Below are 6,441 nucleotides of genomic sequence, written 5' to 3' on the forward strand. Positions count from 1 at the left end.
CAGCTGTGTGTACCTACTTCCTATTGTCAGTATAAAGATATGTATAGTGTTAGTGAGTAAACCCTAAGTGCGAAATTAAAGCTAGTAGATACGGTAAATGTGCATATTAAAAGTATTTAAAGGATCTCGAGCCTACAGTTAAGTAATTTTAAGTACTGTTTTTTTTAACAATAAATTCGAGCCTGCACCTAGAATTGGCTATTTTAACTTTAAGTTTTTCCAAAACCATTGCCTAAGAAGCGTCAAAATTTCAACCCCTAACCAAAGTTTTTTATGTTTAATTCTAGGCTTTGGCTAGTTATGGGAATGTTTTAGCCTGTAAGTACTTACCTGTTCTTCCATCAATTCAGCGGTCTCCTGGGGTCTTCATCATCTTCGACATTGGCAGCTTCTTTGACTGAGCTAACTACACTAACTTGAGACTGAAAAACAATCGTAAATGTGGTTTATATTTATAAAGCAAAGGCTATCTAGAAGTTAATGGAGTCTTTTCAAAGTAGGTAGGTATCTGGGTATGGCAGCTTACAATAAACAGGTTAGTTTATGTATGTACTTTTGGTTTGCAATTAAATTTTAATTAAAAACAAAGGTACAGTATAACATTGCCAATATTATTTTGTTAAATGTGTAATATGTTATGTCTATAAGAAATTTTGCTGAGAAAAAAGTTCCTGACAGACGGACTGACAGAAGACGGACAAAAAAGTGATACTTAAAGGCTTTCCGTTTTGCTGTCTGATTACGGATCCCTAAAATAATTCACTCAAGAAGCTCGAGAATATCTGATGACCTTAATGTAAACCTCAATGCAGTTGAATGCTTTCCATTAAGAAATAAAACTCAAAAGGAAAAGAACCGTAATCAATGCAACGCTCAGAGAATTGGATACATTTACTGGTGCTAACTATGGAGCATTGCAATGGTGGGGGTTGATCTAACCATCAGGAGACCACTTGCTCGTGTCCAGTCGAATATAAAAAAAAGGTACTGGTAGTGCCGTTGCCTGCTGAAAAAACTCGGCGTGGCGTCGGAAAGCTGGTGCCCGGAAGCTCTTCCTCTCAATTCAGTTCATTCATCGAACAGCGGGGAGCGGGACACCGTCTCGAAATTCCCCTCTAGTTCCACCTCGCCCTGTTAACAAGTAATAGTAGGTATGGACTACAGTCACTCGCCTCGGAACTAGGGAAAGGGGCAGATTAAAGTACCTGACCAGTCCCAGCTGTAACTAAAAGGGTGCGAAATTCGTGTTTAATTTAAATAGACACATTCAACGTTGCCGTACTTCGAAGATTGACGCAGTATCATTTTATGGTCTCTTGCGGTCGCCTCCATGACTTGTGGAAGAATTAAAAGAAATCATACAAACTTTCATTAAAAACTTAACAATATTTTTATTGGACCCACTATCAATGTCGGCGGCCGCTCGTAAAATCCGCCAGATCACGAAATTCCTAGGCATATCGTGAAACCCCGCCATTTCATGATATGCTAAAACGTTGGCCAGGGCATATCACGATGTGCCTGAGAAATAATACGACAGATGGATTAGAGCAACGCATTCGTCGATATTCCTAGCTCTATACCGGGCACATCGTAAAATAGTTTCTTATTTGGCACTGGTGGCGCTGCGTATGCAATGGCGGCCGTGACCAGCTGACCGCCCGTGTTTGTTTAGCGCGTGATAAATGACGGCGTCGCAACAAAATGATCTTTAAACCGAAAATAGTGATTGAATTCAAAATAGAAAGTGCAAAAGAAGCTTTTGAACATCAGCTCCGTTATTTTTATGTGAATCAAACGGATTCTGTGCACAATGTGAAAAAACCATGGACGTCTGCCCGTATTTTAGAGGTTAGAATTTTGTTGGTAAATAAAGTATTCACTAGTTGTTATTTATTTATATAGAAAAAATTAGGTACGATGAACGAAGCGAGGAGTGGTTAGTATTAATTGTGATCACGACGCACGAGCCGAGCGAGCGAAGCGAGCGTGCCGCGGCAGCGGCCGGCGAAGTGCCAGCCAGAACCGATATGGCGGCGTTTCATGATATGCCTAGGAATTCCATGATCTGCCTAAACTGGCCAAATCATGAAATGGCGACGCTTCATGATATGCCTAGGAATTTCATGATCTGCCTAAACGTCACTAGGCAAATCGCTAACGGCGAGTTATGAACGATATGGCGGATGTCCTTAGCCAATTCATGAAATGGCGGCATTTCACGATATGCCTAGGAATTTCGTGATCTGGCGGCTTTTACGATCGGCCGCCGACATCAATACGAGGTTAAAACAAGAAAAAATGTCAGCTTTTAAACGGGCATAGCTAAACAAATAAAAAGATTCGAGTTGTACGAAACATCACCTTTGTTTACAAAGCTGTGCTTTGTGTGAAAATACCTAGTCGTCGATTTTAGTACCTACTGGTGGGTGGGATTCATAATTTACTTAGTTATTGTTGGGGTAGGTATGCTAGCTGGCATGACATGTGCATGATTAATGTTTAGTAAAATCATTTTACGAAATAGGTACACAGTTTATATTGTCTATCAGATTGGTTTTCTTCTTCTTCTAAAAGTGTCACTCGATTACTGAAGCTTGGCAGTCAGCTCCTTGTATCATTTCTTATCAAGCGCCAATCTTGACTTCTTAGGAACTCGCTAATTCCAGCAATAGATTTGTTGATATCAGTTTTGAGTTGACGCATTCATTTATCTTTGATTGACGGGAATCGGAAATCGGTTCAGCTGTTAAAATATTACGGGATACTTAACCTACTAGAAACTGTGATAACATCCGTAAGGTTACAATAACATGTATTTAAAAAAAAACGGTCAGTAAACATCAAATAGTCCTATACAGTAGCTCGGGATTTTCTTATCTTGCTTGATAAGTTTAATGGTAAGACAGTTTGTCAAAGGAACATGATGTATGACTCAACTCCCATATATTTGAGACAAAGATAATAAAACTCAAGCAGGATAAGTTAAAAATAACAGATCTTATTAAAGTTAATCTCTAGAATACGGTATTTGACAACTCCTGATTTTGCCATATCTTAATATTATTATGAAAATATAGATAAACAGATAGTGTTTAGCGAAGAGAAAATTTAAATCGGTTAAAAATTGGATTTATAGTGATTTTTTGAAAAATCTATATACCTGTCTCTTTCTCAAACGCTTTTCTCTATGCAGCAAGTATGGCGGTACTGGCGTGTGACGTCACATGCCAGTATGTCTTTCTCTGTCTAATCTTGCATTTCAAACCTTTATAACTTTGTTATTTGTAAAGGCAGCTTAAAAATTGTTTTTCTATTCGATAAAAGGAATTGTGTAGTTTTAATTTATAAAACATACAAAATAGTCAAATACCGTATTATGAATATCTTGAAGTAAAGAATCAAGAATAAATCTAACTGGGTAAACCCTAAGCAGCACCACTATAAGTACTTTGATTTTGTTGTTGGTAAATAAATCTCACAATAATTTTAACAATAAATACGACAAAAGTAATCGCTAAGCCTCCTTGTTTGAAGTAGACTAAAAACTTTTTGCTTAATATTTTATTCACTTTATTCATGTCCTTCTTTATCATAATTCATCATCGCATCAATGATCAATTAAAGCCGATAAAACACTGCTGTCGGTGCAACCTCGGCTGGCGAAAACCCTAGTGCGAAGATAAGATATCGAGAGAGATCTGTTCTGACAAACCAGACGTACCTAAGTATTACCTACAAGATGTTGGCGGCAAGCACTGAAACTGGCGCCAAGTGATTTTTATACGGCTATAAATGATACCTATGCTTAAAAAGCAGTAGGCCAATAAATCACGCATTTATTGTCTGAAGATTTACCGGTAAGCCAAAGTTAAGGTGATTAATAGTACATTACTGCAGAGACCATGAAGTAAGGGATTGATGGACGAGTTCGGGTAGACGGATAAAACGAGTCCAGCAATCCTGTTCTGGCAGAGGTTTGTATAGTGCTTTTCTCAAACAATGTGAGGAAATATTTCATCCATCCATCCATCCATCCATCCATCCGTCCATCGTCCATCCATCCATCCGTCCGTCCGTCCGTCCGTCCATCCGTCCGTCCATCCGTCCATCGTCCATCGTCCATCCATCCATCCGTCCATCCATCATCCGTCCGTCCGTCCGTCCGTCCATCCGTCCGTCCGTCCATCCATCCGTCCGTCCATCCGTCCGTCCGTCCATCCGTCCATCCGTCCGTCCATCCATCCGTCCGTCCATCCATCCGTCCGTCCATCCGTCCGTCCGTCCATCCGTCCGTCTCCGTCCGTCCATCCATCCATCCGTCCGTCCATCCATCCGTCCATCTATCCATCCATCCATCCGTCCGTCCATCCATCCGTCCGTCCGTCATCCATCCGTCCGTCCGTCCATCCGTCCGTCCGTCCATCCGTCCGTCCGTCCATCCGTCCGTCCATCCATCCGTCCGTCCGTCCGTCGTCCGTCCGTCCATCCATCCGTCCGTCCATCCATCCGTCCGTCCATCCGTCCGTCCATCCATCCATCCATCCATCCATCCATCCATCCATCCATCATCCATCCATCCATCCATCCATCCATCCATCCATCCTCCATCATCCATCCATCCATCCATCCATCCATCCGTCCGTCCATCCATCGTCCGTCCATCCATCCGTCCGTCCATCCGTCCGTCCATCCATCCGTCCGTCCGTCCGTCCATGCGCTGCACACGCACGCCATGCACATGCTGTGGATTGCCAAGAGCGCAATCAGCGGTATCGGCAATTTTTGATAAAATATTAGTTTTTCTTTTACAAATATACAATTTTACTCGCAAATGTGATGAAAAACATTGTATGTCGCACGGGCGGTACTAGAATTACGAACATAGACTCATTAAAGCCCTCAGTCTTCGACTTCGGGCTTCTAATAGACTCTCGTTCGTAATTCCTTATTTACCGCCCTTAAGACACAATGTACTATTACGGTTGTGTTCACCCCTGCTGTTTGCAAAGGAATTTCAAAGAAAGAAAAGGATATAGGACTGAGTTCCCAAATGTTCGTCGTTAAGTTGTACTTATAGGAACCCAAATGGGTATTAAAATTACCCTATTTTAATATGAAAATAATATAAATCCACGAGTTTCGTCATCGGGTCGTAGAGCCGAGGCACATAACGTTGGTAGTTTTGAGTTTTGTCGTGTCATCGCCCAAAATCACGTTTCGGCCTCTACATCTTCCGTGACTTACAATTTCGGTTTAGTGATACTGATAGGTACCTACTACGGTTTAGATAAATTCAATACGTGGTATTCGCGTGATCTGTTTACATGATCGTCTCACAGATTGAGTCGTAATCATGACTAGTAAGTAAACATTTATCGAGACATTGACGCAGTTAGTACTGTGCCCTTGGTGTAAGTTTTCGGTTACAAAATACGTCTCGATCGCGTTCGCGTTAAAATCTCAATTTGTATGGAAACACGAACAGCGCCTCTAGCGGAACGTTTGCGACGTTCGTGTTTCCATACAAATTAAGATTTAAACGCGAACGCGATCGAGACGTATTTTGTAACCGAAAACCTACACTAAGGGTACTGAACGTTAAGCAAGCTAGGATAAGTATAAAGTATGTTTTTTTTTACATAAAATTGACCGTGATTGACCCCTATCTCGCCTGATACAAGTACAGATGAGGCCAAAGGTGTATCTCACTGTTTCAATAACATAGCCCATTCGCTCTAACCTTGAAGAGTCCTAGGTTGTATGGATAAAGTTTTTAGCAGTCGGGTTTTTTGGTCTTTTAATTTTTATTTCATACTTTTTCTATGCCATGTGAAAGCTACCAAGCATTAAAGTTTGACATATATATGGAATGAGCTAATTACCTATTAGATTTTTTTGATACCGTAGTTTGATACCCATATTGTTACATTAAAAATAATTCCCCCTCCCATATTTTTATTCGCGGACAAGTCGCGGACACAACTTTGAAATATTATACCTATCTCTGACAGTTTTGACGAATAATGATGCCTAATATTCAATATGTTCAAAACTGTCCAGCCGTTTAGGGTACAGGGGGACCAAAGAACCATAACGCTGAGCCAGAGGCTGGGTAACAAACAAGTGGGTAGTTGGGAGAGCAGAAAGTACAATTTTGTTAGTTTCGTCCGTCCGCAAGGTTTAGCAGTTTTTAGACCGAAAACGTAATCTTAAATTCGGTCAAACACTTCTTGTCGATAGATAAAATACTAGGTAGGCAGATTAATCATACTCGTATGCAACCACCGTTGCTCGTTTAGTAGTTAGCCGGTGTTAAGTCTTGTTCGGACTAGGCTAGTATTTTAGTCTAGTAGCGATTTAGTAGTAGTAATTTAGTAGCTAAACTATTCGCTACTGCCTAAAAATCGTTCGCATAAAGTCGAGTAAAGTTCACAAGTC

This window comes from Choristoneura fumiferana, chromosome Z (assembly GCF_025370935.1).
Source record: "Choristoneura fumiferana chromosome Z, NRCan_CFum_1, whole genome shotgun sequence".
Lineage (NCBI taxonomy): Eukaryota > Metazoa > Arthropoda > Insecta > Lepidoptera > Tortricidae > Choristoneura > Choristoneura fumiferana.